The sequence below is a fragment of the Amaranthus tricolor genome, chromosome 6 (genome assembly GCF_026212465.1).
Source record: "Amaranthus tricolor cultivar Red isolate AtriRed21 chromosome 6, ASM2621246v1, whole genome shotgun sequence".
NCBI classification, from domain to species: Eukaryota; Viridiplantae; Streptophyta; class Magnoliopsida; order Caryophyllales; family Amaranthaceae; genus Amaranthus; species Amaranthus tricolor.
The window spans coordinates 11,785,120-11,809,342 of NC_080052.1; the positions used below are offsets into that span (position 1 = coordinate 11,785,120).

Sequence of the window (24,223 nt, forward strand, 5' to 3'; positions counted from 1 at the left end):
TCGAGGTCGGGACCCGGTTGCGAGTTATATTTTTATAAATAAAATTACTTCCAAAGAGTATATTACTATAATCACCGAAATTCCTTTTGCTCAAGTGGAGCGGAAAGAATTCGCAAATGAAAACGATAAAAAAAAAAGAAGGGAAAAAGGGGTGCAACACGAGGACTTCCCAGGAGGTCACCCATCCTAGTACTACTCTCGCCCAAGCACGCTTAACTGCGGAGTTCTGATGCGATCCGGTGCATTAGTGCTGGTATGATCGCACCCGTTCAATCACCGTAACAATTTGTATACATGCGCATTGCCGACCAAAAAAAAAACCCAGAGCATTCCAAAGCTCGTAAACTCGCAACCGAGACCCCTCTTTCGAGCCTTCTTCTTCCCAAATACTGTTTTTCACCCTCCCGGTATTGTCCCATTCCCAAAAGAGTCCGCCGTATGTAAAAGCAAGGTGAACTCGCAACAAAAAAAGACAAAATGTTTATGAAATCCGCGCAACACTTGGAAATCAAGAGGCCATCATTGCCAGGCACGCTTCCGCGGGGAGTTCCGACGGGTCCGGTGCAATTTCCGCTTACACGAACGCACCGATGCACGCCTCTTTCGAACAATTCGTTCGTATGCGCATCGACCCGCGTCAACGGGTCCTTACCTTCGAGTGCCCGTAAATTCGAGGTCGGGACCCGGTTGCGAGTTATATTTTTATAAATAAAATTACTTCCAAAGAGTATATTACTATAATCACCGAAATTCCTTTTGCTCAAGTGGAGCGGAAGGAATTCGCAAATGAAAACGATAAAAAAAAAAAAAAGAAGAAGGGAAAAAGGGGTGCAACACGAGGACTTCCCAGGAGGTCACCCATCCTAGTACTACTATCGCCCAAGCACGCTTAACTGCGGAGTTCTGATGGGATCCGGTGCATTAGTGCTGGTATGATCGCACCCGTTCATTCACCGTAACAATTTGTATACATGCGCATTGCCGACCAAAAAAAAACCCAGAGCATTCCAAAGCTCGTAAACTCGCAACCGAGACCCCTCTTTCGAGCCTTCTTCTTCCCAAATACTGTTTTTCACCCTCCCGGTATTGTCCCATTCCCAAAAGAGTCCGCCGTATGTAAAAGCAAGGTGAACTCGCAACAAAAAAAGACAAAATGTTTATGAAATCCGCGCAACACTTGGAAATCAAGAGGCCATCATTGCCAGGCACGCTTCCGCGGGGAGTTCCGACGGGTCCGGTGCAATTTCCGCTTACACGAACGCACCGATGCACGCCTCTTTCGAACAATTCGTTCGTATGCGCATCGACCCGCGTCAACGGGTCCTTACCTTCGAGTGCCCGTAAATTCGAGGTCGGGACCCGGTTGCGAGTTATATTTTTATAAATAAAATTACTTCCAAAGAGTATATTACTATAATCACCGAAATTCCTTTTGCTCAAGTGGAGCGGAAAGAATTCGCAAATGAAAACGATAAAAAAAAAAGAAGGGAAAAAAGGGTGCAACACGAGGACTTCCCAGGAGGTCACCCATCCTAGTACTACTCTCGCCCAAGCACGCTTAACTGCGGAGTTCTGATGGGATCCGGTGCATTAGTGCTGGTATGATCGCACCCGTTCATTCACCGTAACAATTTGTATACATGCGCATTGCCGACCAAAAAAAAAACCCAGAGCATTCCAAAGCTCGTAAACTCGCAACCGAGACCCCTATTTCGAGCCTTCTTCTTCCCAAACACTGTTTTTCACCCTCCCGGTATTGTCCCATTCCCAAAAGAGTCCGCCGTCTGTAAAAAAGACAAAATGTTTATGAAATCCGCGCAACACTTGGAAATCAAGAGGCCATCATTGCCAGGCACGCTTCCGCGGGGAGTTCCGACGGGTCCGGTGCAATTTCCGCTTACACGAACGCACCGATGCACGCCTCTTTCGAACAATTCGTTCGTATGCGCATCGACCCGCGTCAACGGGTCCTTACCTTCGAGTGCCCGTAAATTCGAGGTCGGGACCCGGTTGCGAGTTATATTTTTATAAATAAAATTACTTCCAAAGAGTATATTACTATAATCACCGAAATTCCTTTTGCTCAAGTGGAGCGGAAAGAATTCGCAAATGAAAACGATAAAAAAAAAAGAAGGGAAAAAGGGGTGCAACACGAGGACTTCCCAGGAGGTCACCCATCCTAGTACTACTATCGCCCAAGCACGCTTAACTGCGGAGTTCTGATGGGATCCGGTGCATTAGTGCTGGTATGATCGCACCCGTTCAATCACCGTAACAATTTGTATACATGCGCATTGCCGACCAAAAAAAAAACCCAGAGCATTCCAAAGCTCGTAAACTCGCAACCGAGACCCCTTTTTCGAGCCTTCTTCTTCCCAAATACTGTTTTTCACCCTCCCGGTATTGTCCCATTCCCAAAAGAGTCCGCCGTATGTAAAAGCAAGGTGAACTCGCAACAAAAAAAGACAAAATGTTTATGAAATCCGCGCAACACTTGGAAATCAAGAGGCCATCATTGCCAGGCACGCTTCCGCGGGGAGTTCCGACGGGTCCGGTGCAATTTCCGCTTACACGAACGCACCGATGCACGCCTCTTTCGAACAATTCGTTCGTATGCGCATCGACCCGCGTCAACGGGTCCTTACCTTCGAGTGCCCGTAAATTCGAGGTCGGGACCCGGTTGCGAGTTATATTTTTATAAATAAAATTACTTCCAAAGAGTATATTACTATAATCACCGAAATTCCTTTTGCTCAAGTGGAGCGGAAAGAATTCGCAAATGAAAACGATAAAAAAAAAAGAAGGGAAAAAAGGGTGCAACACGAGGACTTCCCAGGAGGTCACCCATCCTAGTACTACTCTCGCCCAAGCACGCTTAACTGCGGAGTTCTGATGGGATCCGGTGCATTAGTGCTGGTATGATCGCACCCGTTCATTCACCGTAACAATTTGTATACATGCGCATTGCCGACCAAAAAAAAAACCCAGAGCATTCCAAAGCTCGTAAACTCGCAACCGAGACCCCTATTTCGAGCCTTCTTCTTCCCAAACACTGTTTTTCACCCTCCCGGTATTGTCCCATTCCCAAAAGAGTCCGCCGTCTGTAAAAAAGACAAAATGTTTATGAAATCCGCGCAACACTTGGAAATCAAGAGGCCATCATTGCCAGGCACGCTTCCGCGGGGAGTTCCGACGGGTCCGGTGCAATTTCCGCTTACACGAACGCACCGATGCACGCCTCTTTCGAACAATTCGTTCGTATGCGCATCGACCCGCGTCAACGGGTCCTTACCTTCGAGTGCCCGTAAATTCGAGGTCGGGACCCGGTTGCGAGTTATATTTTTATAAATAAAATTACTTCCAAAGAGTATATTACTATAATCACCGAAATTCCTTTTGCTCAAGTGGAGCGGAAAGAATTCGCAAATGAAAACGATAAAAAAAAAAGAAGGGAAAAAGGGGTGCAACACGAGGACTTCCCAGGAGGTCACCCATCCTAGTACTACTCTCGCCCAAGCACGCTTAACTGCGGAGTTCTGATGGGATCCGGTGCATTAGTGCTGGTATGATCGCACCCGTTCAATCACCGTAACAATTTGTATACATGCGCATTGCCGACCAAAAAAAAAACCCAGAGCATTCCAAAGCTCGTAAACTCGCAACCGAGACCCCTCTTTCGAGCCTTCTTCTTCCCAAATACTGTTTTTCACCCTCCCGGTATTGTCCCATTCCCAAAAGAGTCCGCCGTATGTAAAAGCAAGGTGAACTCGCAACAAAAAAAGACAAAATGTTTATGAAATCCGCGCAACACTTGGAAATCAAGAGGCCATCATTGCCAGGCACGCTTCCGCGGGGAGTTCCGACGGGTCCGGTGCAATTTCCGCTTACACGAACGCACCGATGCACGCCTCTTTCGAACAATTCGTTCGTATGCGCATCGACCCGCGTCAACGGGTCCTTACCTTCGAGTGCCCGTAAATTCGAGGTCGGGACCCGGTTGCGAGTTATATTTTTATAAATAAAATTACTTCCAAAGAGTATATTACTATAATCACCGAAATTCCTTTTGCTCAAGTGGAGCGGAAAGAATTCGCAAATGAAAACGATAAAAAAAAAAGAAGGGAAAAAAGGGTGCAACACGAGGACTTCCCAGGAGGTCACCCATCCTAGTACTACTCTCGCCCAAGCACGCTTAACTGCGGAGTTCTGATGGGATCCGGTGCATTAGTGCTGGTATGATCGCACCCGTTCATTCACCGTAACAATTTGTATACATGCGCATTGCCGACCAAAAAAAAAACCCAGAGCATTCCAAAGCTCGTAAACTCGCAACCGAGACCCCTATTTCGAGCCTTCTTCTTCCCAAACACTGTTTTTCACCCTCCCGGTATTGTCCCATTCCCAAAAGAGTCCGCCGTCTGTAAAAAAGACAAAATGTTTATGAAATCCGCGCAACACTTGGAAATCAAGAGGCCATCATTGCCAGGCACGCTTCCGCGGGGAGTTCCGACGGGTCCGGTGCAATTTCCGCTTACACGAACGCACCGATGCACGCCTCTTTCGAACAATTCGTTCGTATGCGCATCGACCCGCGTCAACGGGTCCTTACCTTCGAGTGCCCGTAAATTCGAGGTCGGGACCCGGTTGCGAGTTATATTTTTATAAATAAAATTACTTCCAAAGAGTATATTACTATAATCACCGAAATTCCTTTTGCTCAAGTGGAGCGGAAAGAATTCGCAAATGAAAACGATAAAAAAAAAAGAAGGGAAAAAGGGGTGCAACACGAGGACTTCCCAGGAGGTCACCCATCCTAGTACTACTCTCGCCCAAGCACGCTTAACTGCGGAGTTCTGATGCGATCCGGTGCATTAGTGCTGGTATGATCGCACCCGTTCAATCACCGTAACAATTTGTATACATGCGCATTGCCGACCAAAAAAAAAACCCAGAGCATTCCAAAGCTCGTAAACTCGCAACCGAGACCCCTCTTTCGAGCCTTCTTCTTCCCAAATACTGTTTTTCACCCTCCCGGTATTGTCCCATTCCCAAAAGAGTCCGCCGTATGTAAAAGCAAGGTGAACTCGCAACAAAAAAAGACAAAATGTTTATGAAATCCGCGCAACACTTGGAAATCAAGAGGCCATCATTGCCAGGCACGCTTCCGCGGGGAGTTCCGACGGGTCCGGTGCAATTTCCGCTTACACGAACGCACCGATGCACGCCTCTTTCGAACAATTCGTTCGTATGCGCATCGACCCGCGTCAACGGGTCCTTACCTTCGAGTGCCCGTAAATTCGAGGTCGGGACCCGGTTGCGAGTTATATTTTTATAAATAAAATTACTTCCAAAGAGTATATTACTATAATCACCGAAATTCCTTTTGCTCAAGTGGAGCGGAAGGAATTCGCAAATGAAAACGATAAAAAAAAAAAAAAGAAGAAGGGAAAAAGGGGTGCAACACGAGGACTTCCCAGGAGGTCACCCATCCTAGTACTACTATCGCCCAAGCACGCTTAACTGCGGAGTTCTGATGGGATCCGGTGCATTAGTGCTGGTATGATCGCACCCGTTCATTCACCGTAACAATTTGTATACATGCGCATTGCCGACCAAAAAAAAACCCAGAGCATTCCAAAGCTCGTAAACTCGCAACCGAGACCCCTCTTTCGAGCCTTCTTCTTCCCAAATACTGTTTTTCACCCTCCCGGTATTGTCCCATTCCCAAAAGAGTCCGCCGTATGTAAAAGCAAGGTGAACTCGCAACAAAAAAAGACAAAATGTTTATGAAATCCGCGCAACACTTGGAAATCAAGAGGCCATCATTGCCAGGCACGCTTCCGCGGGGAGTTCCGACGGGTCCGGTGCAATTTCCGCTTACACGAACGCACCGATGCACGCCTCTTTCGAACAATTCGTTCGTATGCGCATCGACCCGCGTCAACGGGTCCTTACCTTCGAGTGCCCGTAAATTCGAGGTCGGGACCCGGTTGCGAGTTATATTTTTATAAATAAAATTACTTCCAAAGAGTATATTACTATAATCACCGAAATTCCTTTTGCTCAAGTGGAGCGGAAAGAATTCGCAAATGAAAACGATAAAAAAAAAGAAGGGAAAAAAGGGTGCAACACGAGGACTTCCCAGGAGGTCACCCATCCTAGTACTACTCTCGCCCAAGCACGCTTAACTGCGGAGTTCTGATGGGATCCGGTGCATTAGTGCTGGTATGATCGCACCCGTTCATTCACCGTAACAATTTGTATACATGCGCATTGCCGACCAAAAAAAAAACCCAGAGCATTCCAAAGCTCGTAAACTCGCAACCGAGACCCCTATTTCGAGCCTTCTTCTTCCCAAACACTGTTTTTCACCCTCCCGGTATTGTCCCATTCCCAAAAGAGTCCGCCGTCTGTAAAAAAGACAAAATGTTTATGAAATCCGCGCAACACTTGGAAATCAAGAGGCCATCATTGCCAGGCACGCTTCCGCGGGGAGTTCCGACGGGTCCGGTGCAATTTCCGCTTACACGAACGCACCGATGCACGCCTCTTTCGAACAATTCGTTCGTATGCGCATCGACCCGCGTCAACGGGTCCTTACCTTCGAGTGCCCGTAAATTCGAGGTCGGGACCCGGTTGCGAGTTATATTTTTATAAATAAAATTACTTCCGAAGAGTATATTACTATAATCACCGAAATTCCTTTTGCTCAAGTGGAGCGGAAAGAATTCGCAAATGAAAACGATAAAAAAAAAAGAAGGGAAAAAGGGGTGCAACACGAGGACTTCCCAGGAGGTCACCCATCCTAGTACTACTATCGCCCAAGCACGCTTAACTGCGGAGTTCTGATGGGATCCGGTGCATTAGTGCTGGTATGATCGCACCCGTTCAATCACCGTAACAATTTGTATACATGCGCATTGCCGACCAAAAAAAAAACCCAGAGCATTCCAAAGCTCGTAAACTCGCAACCGAGACCCCTCTTTCGAGCCTTCTTCTTCCCAAATACTGTTTTTCACCCTCCCGGTATTGTCCCATTCCCAAAAGAGTCCGCCGTATGTAAAAGCAAGGTGAACTCGCAACAAAAAAAGACAAAATGTTTATGAAATCCGCGCAACACTTGGAAATCAAGAGGCCATCATTGCCAGGCACGCTTCCGCGGGGAGTTCCGACGGGTCCGGTGCAATTTCCGCTTACACGAACGCACCGATGCACGCCTCTTTCGAACAATTCGTTCGTATGCGCATCGACCCGCGTCAACGGGTCCTTACCTTCGAGTGCCCGTAAATTCGAGGTCGGGACCCGGTTGCGAGTTATATTTTTATAAATAAAATTACTTCCAAAGAGTATATTACTATAATCACCGAAATTCCTTTTGCTCAAGTGGAGCGGAAAGAATTCGCAAATGAAAACGATAAAAAAAAAAGAAGGGAAAAAAGGGTGCAACACGAGGACTTCCCAGGAGGTCACCCATCCTAGTACTACTCTCGCCCAAGCACGCTTAACTGCGGAGTTCTGATGGGATCCGGTGCATTAGTGCTGGTATGATCGCACCCGTTCATTCACCGTAACAATTTGTATACATGCGCATTGCCGACCAAAAAAAAAACCCAGAGCATTCCAAAGCTCGTAAACTCGCAACCGAGACCCCTATTTCGAGCCTTCTTCTTCCCAAACACTGTTTTTCACCCTCCCGGTATTGTCCCATTCCCAAAAGAGTCCGCCGTCTGTAAAAAAGACAAAATGTTTATGAAATCCGCGCAACACTTGGAAATCAAGAGGCCATCATTGCCAGGCACGCTTCCGCGGGGAGTTCCGACGGGTCCGGTGCAATTTCCGCTTACACGAACGCACCGATGCACGCCTCTTTCGAACAATTCGTTCGTATGCGCATCGACCCGCGTCAACGGGTCCTTACCTTCGAGTGCCCGTAAATTCGAGGTCGGGACCCGGTTGCGAGTTATATTTTTATAAATAAAATTACTTCCAAAGAGTATATTACAATAATCACCGAAATTCCTTTTGCTCAAGTGGAGCGGAAAGAATTCGCAAATGAAAACGATAAAAAAAAAAGAAGGGAAAAAGGGGTGCAACACGAGGACTTCCCAGGAGGTCACCCATCCTAGTACTACTCTCGCCCAAGCACGCTTAACTGCGGAGTTCTGATGGGATCCGGTGCATTAGTGCTGGTATGATCGCACCCGTTCAATCACCGTAACAATTTGTATACATGCGCATTGCCGACCAAAAAAAAAACCCAGAGCATTCCAAAGCTCGTAAACTCGCAACCGAGACCCCTCTTTCGAGCCTTCTTCTTCCCAAATACTGTTTTTCACCCTCCCGGTATTGTCCCATTCCCAAAAGAGTCCGCCGTATGTAAAAGCAAGGTGAACTCGCAACAAAAAAAGACAAAATGTTTATGAAATCCGCGCAACACTTGGAAATCAAGAGGCCATCATTGCCAGGCACGCTTCCGCGGGGAGTTCCGACGGGTCCGGTGCAATTTCCGCTTACACGAACGCACCGATGCACGCCTCTTTCGAACAATTCGTTCGTATGCGCATCGACCCGCGTCAACGGGTCCTTACCTTCGAGTGCCCGTAAATTCGAGGTCGGGACCCTGTTGCGAGTTATATTTTTATAAATAAAATTACTTCCAAAGAGTATATTACTATAATCACCGAAATTCCTTTTGCTCAAGTGGAGCGGAAAGAATTCGCAAATGAAAACGATAAAAAAAAAAGAAGGGAAAAAGGGGTGCAACACGAGGACTTCCCAGGAGGTCACCCATCCTAGTACTACTCTCGCCCAAGCACGCTTAACTGCGGAGTTCTGATGGGATTCGGTGCATTAGTGCTGGTATGATCGCACCCGTTCAATCACCGTAACAATTTGTATACATGCGCATTGCCGACCAAAAAAAAAACCCAGAGCATTCCAAAGCTCGTAAACTCGCAACCGAGACCCCTCTTTCGAGCCTTCTTCTTCCCAAATACTGTTTTTCACCCTCCCGGTATTGTCCCATTCCCAAAAGAGTCCGCCGTATGTAAAAGCAAGGTGAACTCGCAACAAAAAAAGACAAAATGTTTATGAAATCCGCGCAACACTTGGAAATCAAGAGGCCATCATTGCCAGGCACGCTTCCGCGGGGAGTTCCGACGGGTCCGGTGCAATTTCCGCTTACACGAACGCACCGATGCACGCATCTTTCGAACAATTCGTTCGTATGCGCATCGACCCGCGTCAACGGGTCCTTACCTTCGAGTGCCCGTAAATTCGAGGTCGGGACCCGGTTGCGAGTTATATTTTTATAAATAAAATTACTTCCAAAGAGTATATTACTATAATCACCGAAATTCCTTTTGCTCAAGTGGAGCGGAAGGAATTCGCAAATGAAAACGATAAAAAAAAAAAAAGAAGAAGGGAAAAAGGGGTGCAACACGAGGACTTCCCAGGAGGTCACCCATCCTAGTACTACTATCGCCCAAGCACACTTAACTGCGGAGTTCTGATGGGATCCGGTGCATTAGTGCTGGTATGATCGCACCCGTTCATTCACCGTAACAATTTGTATACATGCGCATTGCCGACCAAAAAAAAACCCAGAGCATTCCAAAGCTCGTAAACTCGCAACCGAGACCCCTCTTTCGAGCCTTCTTCTTCCCAAATACTGTTTTTCACCCTCCCGGTATTGTCCCATTCCCAAAAGAGTCCGCCGTATGTAAAAGCAAGGTGAACTCGCAACAAAAAAAGACAAAATGTTTATGAAATCCGCGCAACACTTGGAAATCAAGAGGCCATCATTGCCAGGCACGCTTCCGCGGGGAGTTCCGACGGGTCCGGTGCAATTTCCGCTTACACGAACGCACCGATGCACGCCTCTTTCGAACAATTCGTTCGTATGCGCATCGACCCGCGTCAACGGGTCCTTACCTTCGAGTGCCCGTAAATTCGAGGTCGGGACCCGGTTGCGAGTTATATTTTTATAAATAAAATTACTTCCAAAGAGTATATTACTATAATCACCGAAATTCCTTTTGCTCAAGTGGAGCGGAAAGAATTCGCAAATGAAAACGATAAAAAAAAAAGAAGGGAAAAAAGGGTGCAACACGAGGACTTCCCAGGAGGTCACCCATCCTAGTACTACTCTCGCCCAAGCACGCTTAACTGCGGAGTTCTGATGGGATCCGGTGCATTAGTGCTGGTATGATCGCACCCGTTCATTCACCGTAACAATTTGTATACATGCGCATTGCCGACCAAAAAAAAAACCCAGAGCATTCCAAAGCTCGTAAACTCGCAACCGAGACCCCTATTTCGAGCCTTCTTCTTCCCAAACACTGTTTTTCACCCTCCCGGTATTGTCCCATTCCCAAAAGAGTCCGCCGTCTGTAAAAAAGACAAAATGTTTATGAAATCCGCGCAACACTTGGAAATCAAGAGGCCATCATTGCCAGGCACGCTTCCGCGGGGAGTTCCGACGGGTCCGGTGCAATTTCCGCTTACACGAACGCACCGATGCACGCCTCTTTCGAACAATTCGTTCGTATGCGCATCGACCCGCGTCAACGGGTCCTTACCTTCGAGTGCCCGTAAATTCGAGGTCGGGACCCGGTTGCGAGTTATATTTTTATAAATAAAATTACTTCCAAAGAGTATATTACTATAATCACCGAAATTCCTTTTGCTCAAGTGGAGCGGAAAGAATTCGCAAATGAAAACGATAAAAAAAAAAGAAGGGAAAAAGGGGTGCAACACGAGGACTTCCCAGGAGGTCACCCATCCTAGTACTACTCTCGCCCAAGCACGCTTAACTGCGGAGTTCTGATGGGATCCGGTGCATTAGTGCTGGTATGATCGCACCCGTTCAATCACCGTAACAATTTGTATACATGCGCATTGCCGACCAAAAAAAAAACCCAGAGCATTCCAAAGCTCGTAAACTCGCAACCGAGACCCCTCTTTCGAGCCTTCTTCTTCCCAAATACTGTTTTTCACCCTCCCGGTATTGTCCCATTCCCAAAAGAGTCCGCCGTATGTAAAAGCAAGGTGAACTCGCAACAAAAAAAGACAAAATGTTTATGAAATCCGCGCAACACTTGGAAATCAAGAGGCCATCATTGCCAGGCACGCTTCCGCGGGGAGTTCCGACGGGTCCGGTGCAATTTCCGCTTACACGAACGCACCGATGCACGCCTCTTTCGAACAATTCGTTCGTATGCGCATCGACCCGCGTCAACGGGTCCTTACCTTCGAGTGCCCGTAAATTCGAGGTCGGGACCCGGTTGCGAGTTATATTTTTATAAATAAAATTACTTCCAAAGAGTATATTACTATAATCACCGAAATTCCTTTTGCTCAAGTGGAGCGGAAAGAATTCGCAAATGAAAACGATAAAAAAAAAAGAAGGGAAAAAAGGGTGCAACACGAGGACTTCCCAGGAGGTCACCCATCCTAGTACTACTCTCGCCCAAGCACGCTTAACTGCGGAGTTCTGATGGGATCCGGTGCATTAGTGCTGGTATGATCGCACCCGTTCATTCACCGTAACAATTTGTATACATGCGCATTGCCGACCAAAAAAAAAACCCAGAGCATTCCAAAGCTCGTAAACTCGCAACCGAGACCCCTATTTCGAGCCTTCTTCTTCCCAAACACTGTTTTTCACCCTCCCGGTATTGTCCCATTCCCAAAAGAGTCCGCCGTCTGTAAAAAAGACAAAATGTTTATGAAATCCGCGCAACACTTGGAAATCAAGAGGCCATCATTGCCAGGCACGCTTCCGCGGGGAGTTCCGACGGGTCCGGTGCAATTTCCGCTTACACGAACGCACCGATGCACGCCTCTTTCGAACAATTCGTTCGTATGCGCATCGACCCGCGTCAACGGGTCCTTACCTTCGAGTGCCCGTAAATTCGAGGTCGGGACCCGGTTGCGAGTTATATTTTTATAAATAAAATTACTTCCAAAGAGTATATTACTATAATCACCGAAATTCCTTTTGCTCAAGTGGAGCGGAAAGAATTCGCAAATGAAAACGATAAAAAAAAAAGAAGGGAAAAAGGGGTGCAACACGAGGACTTCCCAGGAGGTCACCCATCCTAGTACTACTCTCGCCCAAGCACGCTTAACTGCGGAGTTCTGATGGGATCCGGTGCATTAGTGCTGGTATGATCGCACCCGTTCAATCACCGTAACAATTTGTATACATGCGCATTGCCGACCAAAAAAAAAACCCAGAGCATTCCAAAGCTCGTAAACTCGCAACCGAGACCCCTCTTTCGAGCCTTCTTCTTCCCAAATACTGTTTTTCACCCTCCCGGTATTGTCCCATTCCCAAAAGAGTCCGCCGTATGTAAAAGCAAGGTGAACTCGCAACAAAAAAAGACAAAATGTTTATGAAATCCGCGCAACACTTGGAAATCAAGAGGCCATCATTGCCAGGCACGCTTCCGCGGGGAGTTCCGACGGGTCCGGTGCAATTTCCGCTTACACGAACGCACCGATGCACGCCTCTTTCGAACAATTCGTTCGTATGCGCATCGACCCGCGTCAACGGGTCCTTACCTTCGAGTGCCCGTAAATTCGAGGTCGGGACCCGGTTGCGAGTTTTATTTTTATAAATAAAATTACTTCCAAAGAGTATATTACTATAATCACCGAAATTCCTTTTGCTCAAGTGGAGCGGAAGGAATTCGCAAATGAAAACGATAAAAAAAAAAAAAAGAAGAAGGGAAAAAGGGGTGCAACACGAGGACTTCCCAGGAGGTCACCCATCCTAGTACTACTATCGCCCAAGCACGCTTAACTGCGGAGTTCTGATGGGATCCGGTGCATTAGTGCTGGTATGATCGCACCCGTTCATTCACCGTAACAATTTGTATACATGCGCATTGCCGACCAAAAAAAAACCCAGAGCATTCCAAAGCTCGTAAACTCGCAACCGAGACCCCTCTTTCGAGCCTTCTTCTTCCCAAATACTGTTTTTCACCCTCCCGGTATTGTCCCATTCCCAAAAGAGTCCGCCGTATGTAAAAGCAAGGTGAACTCGCAACAAAAAAAGACAAAATGTTTATGAAATCCGCGCAACACTTGGAAATCAAGAGGCCATCATTGCCAGGCACGCTTCCGCGGGGAGTTCCGACGGGTCCGGTGCAATTTCCGCTTACACGAACGCACCGATGCACGCCTCTTTCGAACAATTCGTTCGTATGCGCATCGACCCGCGTCAACGGGTCCTTACCTTCGAGTGCCCGTAAATTCGAGGTCGGGACCCGGTTGCGAGTTATATTTTTATAAATAAAATTAATTCCAAAGAGTATATTACTATAATCACCGAAATTCCTTTTGCTCAAGTGGAGCGGAAGGAATTCGCAAATGAAAACGATAAAAAAAAAAAAAAGAAGAAGGGAAAAAGGGGTGCAACACGAGGACTTCCCAGGAGGTCACCCATCCTAGTACTACTATCGCCCAAGCACGCTTAACTGCGGAGTTCTGATGGGATCCGGTGCATTAGTGCTGGTATGATCGCACCCGTTCATTCACCGTAACAATTTGTATACATGCGCATTGCCGACCAAAAAAAAACCCAGAGCATTCCAAAGCTCGTAAACTCGCAACCGAGACCCCTCTTTCGAGCCTTCTTCTTCCCAAATACTGTTTTTCACCCTCCCGGTATTGTCCCATTCCCAAAAGAGTCCGCCGTATGTAAAAGCAAGGTGAACTCGCAACAAAAAAAGACAAAATGTTTATGAAATCCGCGCAACACTTGGAAATCAAGAGGCCATCATTGCCAGGCACGCTTCCGCGGGGAGTTCCGACGGGTCCGGTGCAATTTCCGCTTACACGAACGCACCGATGCACGCCTCTTTCGAACAATTCGTTCGTATGCGCATCGACCCGCGTCAACGGGTCCTTACCTTCGAGTGCCCGTAAATTCGAGGTCGAGACCCGGTTGCGAGTTATATTTTTATAAATAAAATTACTTCCAAAGAGTATATTACTATAATCACCGAAATTCCTTTTGCTCAAGTGGAGCGGAAAGAATTCGCAAATGAAAACGATAAAAAAAAAAGAAGGGAAAAAAGGGTGCAACACGAGGACTTCCCAGGAGGTCACCCATCCTAGTACTACTCTCGCCCAAGCACACTTAACTGCGGAGTTCTGATGGGATCCGGTGCATTAGTGCTGGTATGATCGCACCCGTTCATTCACCGTAACAATTTGTATACATGCGCATTGCCGACCAAAAAAAAACCCCAGAGCATTCCAAAGCTCGTAAACTCGCAACCGAGACCCCTATTTCGAGCCTTCTTCTTCCCAAACACTGTTTTTCACCCTCCCGGTATTGTCCCATTCCCAAAAGAGTCCGCCGTCTGTAAAAAAGACAAAATGTTTATGAAATCCGCGCAACACTTGGAAATCAAGAGGCCATCATTGCCAGGCACGCTTCCGCGGGGAGTTCCGACGGGTCCGGTGCAATTTCCGCTTACACGAACGCACCGATGCACGCCTCTTTCGAACAATTCGTTCGTATGCGCATCGACCCGCGTCAACGGGTCCTTACCTTCGAGTGCCCGTAAATTCGAGGTCGGGACACGAGGACTTCCCAGGAGGTCACCCATCCTAGTACTACTCTCGCCCAAGCACGCTTAACTGCGGAGTTCTGATGCGATCCGGTGCATTAGTGCTGGTATGATCGCACCCGTTCATTCACCGTAACAATTTGTATACATGCGCATTGCCGAACAAAAAAAAACCCAGAGCATTCCAAAGCTCGTAAACTCGCAACCGAGACCCCTCTTTCGAGCCTTCTTCTTCCCAAATACTGTTTTTCACCCTCCCGGTATTGTCCCATTCCCAAAAGAGTCCGCCGTCTGTAAAAGCAAGGTGAACTCGCAACAAAAAAAAGACAAAATGTTTATGAAATCCGCGCAACACTTGGAAATCAAGAGGCCATCCATGCCAGGCACGCTTCCGCGGTGAGTTCCGACGGGTCCGGTGCAATTTCCGCTTACACGAACGCACCGATGCACGCCTCTTTCGAACAATTCGTTCGTATGCGCATCGACCCGCGTCAACGGGTCCTTACCTTCGAGTGCCCGTAAATTCGAGGTCGGGACCCGGTTGCGAGTTATATTTTTATAAATAAAATTACTTCCAAAGAGTATATTACTATAATCACCGAAATTCCTTTTGCTCAAGTGGAGCGGAAGGAATTCGCAAATGAAAACGATAAAAAAAAAAAAAAAGAAGAAGGGAAAAAGGGGTGCAACACGAGGACTTCCCAGGAGGTCACCCATCCTAGTACTACTATCGCCCAAGCACGCTTAACTGCGGAGTTCTGATGGGATCCGGTGCATTAGTGCTGGTATGATCGCACCCGTTCATTCACCGTAACAATTTGTATACATGCGCATTGCCGACCAAAAAAAAAACCCAGAGCATTCCAAAGCTCGTAAACTCGCAACCGAGACCCCTATTTCGAGCCTTCTTCTTCCCAAACACTGTTTTTCACCCTCCCGGTATTGTCCCATTCCCAAAAGAGTCCGCCGTCTGTAAAAAAGACAAAATGTTTATGAAATCCGCGCAACACTTGGAAATCAAGAGGCCATCATTGCCAGGCACGCTTCCGCGGGGAGTTCCGACGGGTCCGGTGCAATTTCCGCTTACACGAACGCACCGATGCACGCCTCTTTCGAACAATTCGTTCGTATGCGCATCGACCCGCGTCAACGGGTCCTTACCTTCGAGTGCCCGTAAATTCGAGGTCGGGACCCGGTTGCGAGTTATATTTTTATAAATAAAATTACTTCCAAAGAGTATATTACTATAATCACCGAAATTCCTTTTGCTCAAGTGGAGCGGAAAGAATTCGCAAATGAAAACGATAAAAAAAAAAGAAGGGAAAAAGGGGTGCAACACGAGGACTTCCCAGGAGGTCACCCATCCTAGTACTACTCTCGCCCAAGCACGCTTAACTGCGGAGTTCTGATGGGATCCGGTGCATTAGTGCTGGTATGATCGCACCCGTTCAATCACCGTAACAATTTGTATACATGCGCATTGCCGACCAAAAAAAAACCCAGAGCATTCCAAAGCTCGTAAACTCGCAACCGAGACCCCTCTTTCGAGCCTTCTTCTTCCCAAATACTGTTTTTCACCCTCCCGGTATTGTCCCATTCCCAAAAGAGTCCGCCGTCTGTAAAAAAGACAAAATGTTTATGAAATCCGCGCAACACTTGGAAATCAAGAGGCCATCATTGCCAGGCACGCTTCCGCGGGGAGTTCCGACGGGTCCGGTGCAATTTCCGCTTACACGAACGCACCGATGCACGCCTCTTTCGAACAATTCGTTCGTATGCGCATCGACCCGCGTCAACGGGTCCTTACCTTCGAGTGCCCGTAAATTCGAGGTCGGGACACGAGGACTTCCCAGGAAGTCACCCATCCTAGTACTACTCTCGCCCAAGCACGCTTAACTGCGGAGTTCTGATGCGATCCGGTGCATTAGTGCTGGTATGATCGCACCCGTTCATTCACCGTAACAATTTGTATACATGCGCATTGCCGAACAAAAAAAAACCCAGAGCATTCCAAAGCTCGTAAACTCGCAACCGAGACCCCTCTTTCGAGCCTTCTTCTTCCCAAATACTGTTTTTCACCCTCCCGGTATTGTCCCATTCCCAAAAGAGTCCGCCGTCTGTAAAAGCAAGGTGAACTCGCAACAAAAAAAAGACAAAATGTTTATGAAATCCGCGCAACACTTGGAAATCAAGAGGCCATCCATGCCAGGCACGCTTCCGCGGTGAGTTCCGACGGGTCCGGTGCAATTTCCGCTTACACGAACGCACCGATGCACGCCTCTTTCGAACAATTCGTTCGTATGCGCATCGACCCGCGTCAACGGGTCCTTACCTTCGAGTGCCCGTATATTCGAGGTCGGGACCCGGTTGCGAGTTATATTTTTATAAATAAAATTACTTCCAAAGAGTATATTACTATAATCACCGAAATTCCTTTTGCTCAAGTGGAGCGGAAGGAATTCGCAAATGAAAACGATAAAAAAAAAAAAAAGAAGAAGGGAAAAAGGGGTGCAACACGAGGACTTCCCAGGAGGTCACCCATCCTAGTACTACTATCGCCCAAGCACGCTTAACTGCGGAGTTCTGATGGGATCCGGTGCATTAGTGCTGGTATGATCGCACCCGTTCATTCACCGTAACAATTTGTATACATGCGCATTGCCGACCAAAAAAAAAACCCAGAGCATTCCAAAGCTCGTAAACTCGCAACCGAGACCCCTATTTCGAGCCTTCTTCTTCCCAAACACTGTTTTTCACCCTCCCGGTATTGTCCCATTCCCAAAAGAGTCCGCCGTCTGTAAAAAAGACAAAATGTTTATGAAATCCGCGCAACACTTGGAAATCAAGAGGCCATCATTGCCAGGCACGCTTCCGCGGGGAGTTCCGACGGGTCCGGTGCAATTTCCGCTTACACGAACGCACCGATGCACGCCTCTTTCGAACAATTCGTTCGTATGCGCATCGACCCGCGTCAACGGGTCCTTACCTTCGAGTGCCCGTAAATTCGAGGTCGGGACCCGGTTGCGAGTTATATTTTTATAAATAAAATTACTTCCAAAGAGTATATTACTATAATCACCGAAATTCCTTTTGCTCAAGTGGAGCGGAAAGAATTCGCAAATGAAAACGATAAAAAAAAAAGAAGGGAAAAAGGGGTGCAACACGAGGACTTCCCAGGAGGTCACCCATCCTAGTACTACTCTCGCCCAAGCACGCTTAACTGCGGAGTTCTGATGGGATCCGGTGCATTAGTGCTGGTATGATCGCACCCGTTCAATCACCGTAACAATTTGTATACATGCGCATTGCCGACCAAAAAAAAAACCCAGAGCATTCCAAAGCTCGTAAACTCGCAACCGAGACCCCTCTTTCGAGCCTTCTTCTTCCCAAATACTGTTTTTCACCCTCCCGGTATTGTCCCATTCCCAAAAGAGTCCGCCGTCTGTAAAAAAGACAAAATGTTTATGAAATCCGCGCAACACTTGGAAATCAAGAGGCCATCATTGCCAGGCACGCTTCCGCGGGGAGTTCCGACGGGTCCGGTGCAATTTCCGCTTACACGAACGCACCGATGCACGCCTCTTTCGAACAATTCGTTCGTATGCGCATCGACCCGCGTCAACGGGTCCTTACCTTCGAGTGCCCGTAAATTCGAGGTCGGGACCCGGTTGCGAGTTATATTTTTATAAATAAAATTAATTCCAAAGAGTATATTACTATAATCACCGAAATTCCTTTTGCTCAAGTGGAGCGGAAGGAATTCGCAAATGAAAACGATAAAAAAAAAAAAAAGAAGAAGGGAAAAAGGGGTGCAACACGAGGACTTCCCAGGAGGTCACCCATCCTAGTACTACTATCGCCCAAGCACGCTTAACTGCGGAGTTCTGATGGGATCCGGTGCATTAGTGCTGGTATGATCGCACCCGTTCATTCACCGTAACAATTTGTATACATGCGCATTGCCGACCAAAAAAAAACCCAGAGCATTCCAAAGCTCGTAAACTCGCAACCGAGACCCCTCTTTCGAGCCTTCTTCTTCCCAAATACTGTTTTTCACCCTCCCGGTATTGTCCCATTCCCAAAAGAGTCCGCCGTATGTAAAAGCAAGGTGAACTAGCAACAAAAAAAGACAAAATGTTTATGAAATCCGCGCAACACTTGGAAATCAAGAGGCCATCATTGCCAGGCACGCTTCCGCGGGGAGTTCCGACGGGTCCGGTGCAATTTCCGCTTACACGAACGCACCGATGCACGCCTCTTTCGAACAATTCGTTCGTATGCGCATCGACCCGCGTCAACGGGTCCTTACCTTCGAGTGCCCGTAAATTCGAGGTCGGGACCCGGTTGCGAGTTATATTTTTATAAATAAAATTAATTCCAAAGAGTATATTACTATAATCACCGAAATTCCTTTTGCTCAACTGGAGCGGAAGGAATTCGCAAATGAAAACGATAAAAAAAAAAAAAAGAAGAAGGGAAAAAGGGGTGCAACACGAGGACTTCCCAGGAGGTCACCCATCCTAGTACTACTATCGCCCAAGCACGCTTAACTGCGGAGTTCTGATGGGATCCGGTGCATTAGTGCTGGTATGATCGCACCCGTTCATTCACCGTAACAATTTGTATACATGCGCATTGCCGACCAAAAAAAAACCCAGAGCATTCCAAAGCTCGTAAACTCGCAACCGAGACCCCTCTTTCGAGCCTTCTTCTTCCCAAATACTGTTTTTCACCCTCCCGGTATTGTCCCATTCCCAAAAGAGTCCGCCGTATGTAAAAGCAAGGTGAACTCGCAACAAAAAAAGACAAAATGTTTATGAAATCCGCGCAACACTTGGAAATCAAGAGGCCATCATTGCCAGGCACGCTTCCGCGGGGAGTTCCGACGGGTCCGGTGCAATTTCCGCTTACACGAACGCACCGATGCACGCCTCTTTCGAACAATTCGTTCGTATGCGCATCGACCCGCGTCAACGGGTCCTTACCTTCGAGTGCCCGTAAATTCGAGGTCGGGACCCGGTTGCGAGTTATATTTTTATAAATAAAATTAATTCCAAAGAGTATATTACTATAATCACCGAAATTCCTTTTGCTCAAGTGGAGCGGAAGGAATTCGCAAATGAAAACGATAAAAAAAAAAAAAAAGAAGAAGGGAAAAAGGGTGCAACACGAGGACTTCCCAGGAGGTCACCCATCCTAGTACTACTCTCGCCCAAGCACGCTTAACTGCGGAGTTCTGATGGGATCCGGTGCATTAGTGCTGGTATGATCGCACCCGTTCATTCACCGTAACAATTTGTATACATGCGCATTGCCGACCAAAAAAAAAACCCAGAGCATTCCAAAGCTCGTAAACTCGCAACCGAGACCCCTATTTCGAGCCTTCTTCTTCCCAAACACTGTTTTTCACCCTCCCGGTATTGTCCCATTCCCAAAAGAGTCCGCCGTCTGTAAAAAAGACAAAATGTTTATGAAATCCGCGCAACACTTGGAAATCAAGAGGCCATCATTGCCAGGCACGCTTCCGCGGGGAGTTCCGACGGGTCCGGTGCAATTTCCGCTTACACGAACGCACCGATGCACGCCTCTTTCGAACAATTCGTTCGTATGCGCATCGACCCGCGTCAACGGGTCCTTACCTTCGAGTGCCCGTAAATTCGAGGTCGGGACCCGGTTGCGAGTTATATTTTTATAAATAAAATTACTTCTAAAGAGTATATTATTATAATCACCGAAATTCCTTTTGCTCAAGTGGAGCGGAAAGAATTCGCAAATGAAAACGATAAAAAAAAAAGAAGGGAAAAAGGGGTGCAACACGAGGACTTCCCAGGAGGTCACCCATCCTAGTACTACTCTCGCCCAAGCACGCTTAACTGCGGAGTTCTGATGGGATCCGGTGCATTAGTGCTGGTATGATCGCACCCGTTCAATCACCGTAACAATTTGTATACATGCGCATTGCCGACCAAAAAAAAAACCCAGAGCATTCCAAAGCTCGTAAACTCGCAACCGAGACCCCTATTTCGAGCCTTCTTCTTCCCAAACACTGTTTTTCACCCTCCCGGTATTGTCCCATTCCCAAAAGAGTCCGCCGTCTGTAAAAGCAAGGTGAACTCGCAACAAAAATAGACAAAATGTTTATGAAATCCGCGCAACACTTGGAAATCAAGAGGCCATCATTGCCAGGCACGCTTCCGCGGGGAGTTCCAACGGGTCCGGTGCAATTTCCGCTTACACGAACGCACCGATGCACGCCTCTTTCGAACAATTCGTTCGTATGCGCATCGACCCGCGTCAACGGGTCCTTACCTTCGAGTGCCCGTAAATTCGAGGTCGGGACCCGGTTGCGAGTTATATTTTTATAAATAAAATTACTTCCAAAGAGTATATTACTATAATCACCGAAATTCCTTTTGCTCAAGTGGAGCGGAAAGAATTCGCAAATGAAAACGATAAAAAAAAAGAAGGGAAAAAAGGGTGCAACACGAGGACTTCCCAGGAGGTCACCCATCCTAGTACTACTCTCGCCCAAGCACGCTTAACTGCGGAGTTCTGATGGGATCCGGTGCATTAGTGCTGGTATGATCGCACCCGTTCATTCACCGTAACAATTTGTATACATGCGCATTGCCGACCAAAAAAAAAACCCAGAGCATTCCAAAGCTCGTAAACTCGCAACCGAGACCCCTATTTCGAGCCTTCTTCTTCCCAAACACTGTTTTTCACCCTCCCGGTATTGTCCCATTCCCAAAAGAGTCCGCCGTCTGTAAAAAAGACAAAATGTTTATGAAATCCGCGCAACACTTGGAAATCAAGAGGCCATCATTGCCAGGCACGCTTCCGCGGGGAGTTCCGACGGGTCCGGTGCAATTTCCGCTTACACGAACGCACCGATGCACGCCTCTTTCGAACAATTCGTTCGTATGCGCATCGACCCGCGTCAACGGGTCCTTACCTTCGAGTGCCCGTAAATTCGAGGTCGGGACACGAGGACTTCCCAGGAGGTCACCCATCCTAGTACTACTCTCGCCCAAGCACGCTTAACTGCGGAGTTCTGATGCGATCCGGTGCATTAGTGCTGGTATGATCGCACCCGTTCATTCACCGTAACAATTTGTATACATGCGCATTGCCGAACAAAAAAAAACCCAGAGCATTCCAAAGCTCGTAAACTCGCAACCGAGACCCCTCTTTCGAGCCTTCTTCTTCCCAAATACTGTTTTTCACCCTCCCGGTATTGTCCCATTCCCAAAAGAGTCCGCCGTCTGTAAAAGCAAGGTGAACTCGCAACAAAAAAAAGACAAAATGTTTATGAAATCCGCGCAACACTTGGAAATCAAGAGGCCATCCATGCCAGGCACGCTTCCGCGGTGAGTTCCGACGGGTCCGGTGCAATTTCCGCTTACACGAACGCACCGATGCACGCCTCTTTCGAACAATTCGTTCGTATGCGCATCGACCCGCGTCAACGGGTCCTTACCTTCGAGTGCCCGTAAATTCGAGGTCGGGACCCGGTTGCGAGTTATATTTTTATAAATAAAATTACTTCCAAAGAGTATATTACTATAATCACCGAAATTCCTTTTGCTCAAGTGGAGCGGAAGGAATTCGCAAATGAAAACGATAAAAAAAAAAAAAAAGAAGAAGGGAAAAAGGGGTGCAACACGAGGACTTCCCAGGAGGTCACCCATCCTAGTACTACTATCGCCCAAGCACGCTTAACTGCGGAGTTCTGATGGGATCCGGTGCATTAGTGCTGGTATGATCGCACCCGTTCATTCACCGTAACAATTTGTATACATGCGCATTGCCGACCAAAAAAAAAACCCAGAGCATTCCAAAGCTCGTAAACTCGCAACCGAGACCCCTATTTCGAGCCTTCTTCTTCCCAAACACTGTTTTTCACCCTCCCGGTATTGTCCCATTCCCAAAAGAGTCCGCCGTCTGTAAAAAAGACAAAATGTTTATGAAATCCGCGCAACACTTGGAAATCAAGAGGCCATCATTGCCAGGCACGCTTCCGCGGGGAGTTCCGACGGGTCCGGTGCAATTTCCGCTTACACGAACGCACCGATGCACGCCTCTTTCGAACAATTCGTTCGTATGCGCATCGACCCGCGTCAACGGGTCCTTACCTTCGAGTGCCCGTAAATTCGAGGTCGGGACCCGGTTGCGAGTTATATTTTTATAAATAAAATTACTTCCAAAGAGTATATTACTATAATCACCGAAATTCCTTTTGCTCAAGTGGAGCGGAAAGAATTCGCAAATGAAAACGATAAAAAAAAAAGAAGGGAAAAAGGGGTGCAACACGAGGACTTCCCAGGAGGTCACCCATCCTAGTACTACTCTCGCCCAAGCACGCTTAACTGCGGAGTTCTGATGGGATCCGGTGCATTAGTGCTGGTATGATCGCACCCGTTCAATCACCGTAACAATTTGTATACATGCGCATTGCCGACCAAAAAAAAACCCAGAGCATTCCAAAGCTCGTAAACTCGCAACCGAGACCCCTCTTTCGAGCCTTCTTCTTCCCAAATACTGTTTTTCACCCTCCCGGTATTGTCCCATTCCCAAAAGAGTCCGCCGTCTGTAAAAAAGACAAAATGTTTATGAAATCCGCGCAACACTTGGAAATCAAGAGGCCATCATTGCCAGGCACGCTTCCGCGGGGAGTTCCGACGGGTCCGGTGCAATTTCCGCTTACACGAACGCACCGATGCACGCCTCTTTCGAACAATTCGTTCGTATGCGCATCGACCCGCGTCAACGGGTCCTTACCTTCGAGTGCCCGTAAATTCGAGGTCGGGACACGAGGACTTCCCAGGAAGTCACCCATCCTAGTACTACTCTCGCCCAAGCACGCTTAACTGCGGAGTTCTGATGCGATCCGGTGCATTAGTGCTGGTATGATCGCACCCGTTCATTCACCGTAACAATTTGTATACATGCGCATTGCCGAACAAAAAAAAACCCAGAGCATTCCAAAGCTCGTAAACTCGCAACCGAGACCCCTCTTTCGAGCCTTCTTCTTCCCAAATACTGTTTTTCACCCTCCCGGTATTGTCCCATTCCCAAAAGAGTCCGCCGTCTGTAAAAGCAAGGTGAACTCGCAACAAAAAAAAGACAAAATGTTTATGAAATCCGCGCAACACTTGGAAATCAAGAGGCCATCCATGCCAGGCACGCTTCCGCGGTGAGTTCCGACGGGTCCGGTGCAATTTCCGCTTACACGAACGCACCGATGCACGCCTCTTTCGAACAATTCGTTCGTATGCGCATCGACCCGCGTCAACGGGTCCTTACCTTCGAGTGCCCGTATATTCGAGGTCGGGACCCGGTTGCGAGTTATATTTTTATAAATAAAATTACTTCCAAAGAGTATATTACTATAATCACCGAAATTCCTTTTGCTCAAGTGGAGCGGAAGGAATTCGCAAATGAAAACGATAAAAAAAAAAAAAAGAAGAAGGGAAAAAGGGGTGCAACACGAGGACTTCCCAGGAGGTCACCCATCCTAGTACTACTATCGCCCAAGCACGCTTAACTGCGGAGTTCTGATGGGATCCGGTGCATTAGTGCTGGTATGATCGCACCCGTTCATTCACCGTAACAATTTGTATACATGCGCATTGCCG

At 47.5% G+C, this 24,223-nt stretch overlaps 38 non-coding genes across 38 annotated transcripts; all 38 read right to left on the minus strand.

Moving 5' to 3' along the window:
• Positions 1 to 148: 148 nt before the first annotated feature.
• On the minus strand, positions 149 to 267 carry LOC130816508 (5S ribosomal RNA). Its single transcript, XR_009043037.1, has one exon. It is a non-coding gene; the product is annotated as a 5S ribosomal RNA (ribosomal RNA).
• A 558-nt stretch (positions 268 to 825) lies between these two features.
• On the minus strand, positions 826 to 944 carry LOC130816589 (5S ribosomal RNA). The gene has a single exon (XR_009043122.1). It is a non-coding gene; the product is annotated as a 5S ribosomal RNA (ribosomal RNA).
• A 550-nt stretch (positions 945 to 1,494) lies between these two features.
• On the minus strand, positions 1,495 to 1,613 carry LOC130817215 (5S ribosomal RNA). The gene has a single exon (XR_009043730.1). It is a non-coding gene; the product is annotated as a 5S ribosomal RNA (ribosomal RNA).
• A 528-nt stretch (positions 1,614 to 2,141) lies between these two features.
• Positions 2,142 to 2,260, minus strand: LOC130816590 (5S ribosomal RNA). The gene has a single exon (XR_009043123.1). It is a non-coding gene; the product is annotated as a 5S ribosomal RNA (ribosomal RNA).
• Positions 2,261 to 2,811: 551 nt separating this feature from the next.
• LOC130817216 (5S ribosomal RNA) lies at positions 2,812 to 2,930 on the minus strand. Its single transcript, XR_009043731.1, has one exon. It is a non-coding gene; the product is annotated as a 5S ribosomal RNA (ribosomal RNA).
• A 528-nt stretch (positions 2,931 to 3,458) lies between these two features.
• Positions 3,459 to 3,577, minus strand: LOC130817177 (5S ribosomal RNA). Its single transcript, XR_009043693.1, has one exon. It is a non-coding gene; the product is annotated as a 5S ribosomal RNA (ribosomal RNA).
• Positions 3,578 to 4,128: 551 nt separating this feature from the next.
• Positions 4,129 to 4,247, minus strand: LOC130817218 (5S ribosomal RNA). The gene has a single exon (XR_009043733.1). It is a non-coding gene; the product is annotated as a 5S ribosomal RNA (ribosomal RNA).
• Positions 4,248 to 4,775: 528 nt separating this feature from the next.
• Positions 4,776 to 4,894, minus strand: LOC130816509 (5S ribosomal RNA). Its single transcript, XR_009043038.1, has one exon. It is a non-coding gene; the product is annotated as a 5S ribosomal RNA (ribosomal RNA).
• Positions 4,895 to 5,452: 558 nt separating this feature from the next.
• Positions 5,453 to 5,571, minus strand: LOC130816591 (5S ribosomal RNA). The gene has a single exon (XR_009043124.1). It is a non-coding gene; the product is annotated as a 5S ribosomal RNA (ribosomal RNA).
• A 549-nt stretch (positions 5,572 to 6,120) lies between these two features.
• On the minus strand, positions 6,121 to 6,239 carry LOC130817220 (5S ribosomal RNA). Its single transcript, XR_009043734.1, has one exon. It is a non-coding gene; the product is annotated as a 5S ribosomal RNA (ribosomal RNA).
• A 528-nt stretch (positions 6,240 to 6,767) lies between these two features.
• Positions 6,768 to 6,886, minus strand: LOC130816593 (5S ribosomal RNA). The gene has a single exon (XR_009043127.1). It is a non-coding gene; the product is annotated as a 5S ribosomal RNA (ribosomal RNA).
• A 551-nt stretch (positions 6,887 to 7,437) lies between these two features.
• Positions 7,438 to 7,556, minus strand: LOC130817221 (5S ribosomal RNA). The gene has a single exon (XR_009043735.1). It is a non-coding gene; the product is annotated as a 5S ribosomal RNA (ribosomal RNA).
• Positions 7,557 to 8,084: 528 nt separating this feature from the next.
• LOC130817178 (5S ribosomal RNA) lies at positions 8,085 to 8,203 on the minus strand. The gene has a single exon (XR_009043694.1). It is a non-coding gene; the product is annotated as a 5S ribosomal RNA (ribosomal RNA).
• Positions 8,204 to 8,754: 551 nt separating this feature from the next.
• Positions 8,755 to 8,873, minus strand: LOC130816547 (5S ribosomal RNA). The gene has a single exon (XR_009043075.1). It is a non-coding gene; the product is annotated as a 5S ribosomal RNA (ribosomal RNA).
• A 557-nt stretch (positions 8,874 to 9,430) lies between these two features.
• LOC130816640 (5S ribosomal RNA) lies at positions 9,431 to 9,549 on the minus strand. Its single transcript, XR_009043178.1, has one exon. It is a non-coding gene; the product is annotated as a 5S ribosomal RNA (ribosomal RNA).
• A 550-nt stretch (positions 9,550 to 10,099) lies between these two features.
• LOC130817222 (5S ribosomal RNA) lies at positions 10,100 to 10,218 on the minus strand. Its single transcript, XR_009043736.1, has one exon. It is a non-coding gene; the product is annotated as a 5S ribosomal RNA (ribosomal RNA).
• A 528-nt stretch (positions 10,219 to 10,746) lies between these two features.
• On the minus strand, positions 10,747 to 10,865 carry LOC130817179 (5S ribosomal RNA). Its single transcript, XR_009043695.1, has one exon. It is a non-coding gene; the product is annotated as a 5S ribosomal RNA (ribosomal RNA).
• Positions 10,866 to 11,416: 551 nt separating this feature from the next.
• Positions 11,417 to 11,535, minus strand: LOC130817223 (5S ribosomal RNA). Its single transcript, XR_009043737.1, has one exon. It is a non-coding gene; the product is annotated as a 5S ribosomal RNA (ribosomal RNA).
• Positions 11,536 to 12,063: 528 nt separating this feature from the next.
• On the minus strand, positions 12,064 to 12,182 carry LOC130817180 (5S ribosomal RNA). Its single transcript, XR_009043696.1, has one exon. It is a non-coding gene; the product is annotated as a 5S ribosomal RNA (ribosomal RNA).
• A 558-nt stretch (positions 12,183 to 12,740) lies between these two features.
• Positions 12,741 to 12,859, minus strand: LOC130816594 (5S ribosomal RNA). The gene has a single exon (XR_009043128.1). It is a non-coding gene; the product is annotated as a 5S ribosomal RNA (ribosomal RNA).
• Positions 12,860 to 13,416: 557 nt separating this feature from the next.
• Positions 13,417 to 13,535, minus strand: LOC130816595 (5S ribosomal RNA). The gene has a single exon (XR_009043129.1). It is a non-coding gene; the product is annotated as a 5S ribosomal RNA (ribosomal RNA).
• Positions 13,536 to 14,085: 550 nt separating this feature from the next.
• Positions 14,086 to 14,204, minus strand: LOC130816349 (5S ribosomal RNA). The gene has a single exon (XR_009042889.1). It is a non-coding gene; the product is annotated as a 5S ribosomal RNA (ribosomal RNA).
• Positions 14,205 to 14,587: 383 nt separating this feature from the next.
• LOC130816703 (5S ribosomal RNA) lies at positions 14,588 to 14,706 on the minus strand. Its single transcript, XR_009043242.1, has one exon. It is a non-coding gene; the product is annotated as a 5S ribosomal RNA (ribosomal RNA).
• A 559-nt stretch (positions 14,707 to 15,265) lies between these two features.
• On the minus strand, positions 15,266 to 15,384 carry LOC130816596 (5S ribosomal RNA). Its single transcript, XR_009043130.1, has one exon. It is a non-coding gene; the product is annotated as a 5S ribosomal RNA (ribosomal RNA).
• A 528-nt stretch (positions 15,385 to 15,912) lies between these two features.
• LOC130817181 (5S ribosomal RNA) lies at positions 15,913 to 16,031 on the minus strand. The gene has a single exon (XR_009043697.1). It is a non-coding gene; the product is annotated as a 5S ribosomal RNA (ribosomal RNA).
• Positions 16,032 to 16,413: 382 nt separating this feature from the next.
• Positions 16,414 to 16,532, minus strand: LOC130816719 (5S ribosomal RNA). The gene has a single exon (XR_009043259.1). It is a non-coding gene; the product is annotated as a 5S ribosomal RNA (ribosomal RNA).
• A 558-nt stretch (positions 16,533 to 17,090) lies between these two features.
• On the minus strand, positions 17,091 to 17,209 carry LOC130816597 (5S ribosomal RNA). The gene has a single exon (XR_009043131.1). It is a non-coding gene; the product is annotated as a 5S ribosomal RNA (ribosomal RNA).
• A 528-nt stretch (positions 17,210 to 17,737) lies between these two features.
• LOC130817184 (5S ribosomal RNA) lies at positions 17,738 to 17,856 on the minus strand. The gene has a single exon (XR_009043699.1). It is a non-coding gene; the product is annotated as a 5S ribosomal RNA (ribosomal RNA).
• Positions 17,857 to 18,391: 535 nt separating this feature from the next.
• On the minus strand, positions 18,392 to 18,510 carry LOC130816598 (5S ribosomal RNA). The gene has a single exon (XR_009043133.1). It is a non-coding gene; the product is annotated as a 5S ribosomal RNA (ribosomal RNA).
• Positions 18,511 to 19,067: 557 nt separating this feature from the next.
• LOC130816599 (5S ribosomal RNA) lies at positions 19,068 to 19,186 on the minus strand. Its single transcript, XR_009043134.1, has one exon. It is a non-coding gene; the product is annotated as a 5S ribosomal RNA (ribosomal RNA).
• A 557-nt stretch (positions 19,187 to 19,743) lies between these two features.
• On the minus strand, positions 19,744 to 19,862 carry LOC130817224 (5S ribosomal RNA). Its single transcript, XR_009043738.1, has one exon. It is a non-coding gene; the product is annotated as a 5S ribosomal RNA (ribosomal RNA).
• A 528-nt stretch (positions 19,863 to 20,390) lies between these two features.
• LOC130817185 (5S ribosomal RNA) lies at positions 20,391 to 20,509 on the minus strand. The gene has a single exon (XR_009043700.1). It is a non-coding gene; the product is annotated as a 5S ribosomal RNA (ribosomal RNA).
• A 550-nt stretch (positions 20,510 to 21,059) lies between these two features.
• Positions 21,060 to 21,178, minus strand: LOC130817225 (5S ribosomal RNA). Its single transcript, XR_009043739.1, has one exon. It is a non-coding gene; the product is annotated as a 5S ribosomal RNA (ribosomal RNA).
• Positions 21,179 to 21,561: 383 nt separating this feature from the next.
• LOC130816704 (5S ribosomal RNA) lies at positions 21,562 to 21,680 on the minus strand. The gene has a single exon (XR_009043243.1). It is a non-coding gene; the product is annotated as a 5S ribosomal RNA (ribosomal RNA).
• A 559-nt stretch (positions 21,681 to 22,239) lies between these two features.
• LOC130816600 (5S ribosomal RNA) lies at positions 22,240 to 22,358 on the minus strand. Its single transcript, XR_009043135.1, has one exon. It is a non-coding gene; the product is annotated as a 5S ribosomal RNA (ribosomal RNA).
• Positions 22,359 to 22,886: 528 nt separating this feature from the next.
• LOC130817186 (5S ribosomal RNA) lies at positions 22,887 to 23,005 on the minus strand. Its single transcript, XR_009043701.1, has one exon. It is a non-coding gene; the product is annotated as a 5S ribosomal RNA (ribosomal RNA).
• A 382-nt stretch (positions 23,006 to 23,387) lies between these two features.
• LOC130816720 (5S ribosomal RNA) lies at positions 23,388 to 23,506 on the minus strand. The gene has a single exon (XR_009043260.1). It is a non-coding gene; the product is annotated as a 5S ribosomal RNA (ribosomal RNA).
• A 558-nt stretch (positions 23,507 to 24,064) lies between these two features.
• On the minus strand, positions 24,065 to 24,183 carry LOC130816601 (5S ribosomal RNA). Its single transcript, XR_009043136.1, has one exon. It is a non-coding gene; the product is annotated as a 5S ribosomal RNA (ribosomal RNA).
• Between the last annotated feature and the right edge of the window lie 40 nt (positions 24,184 to 24,223).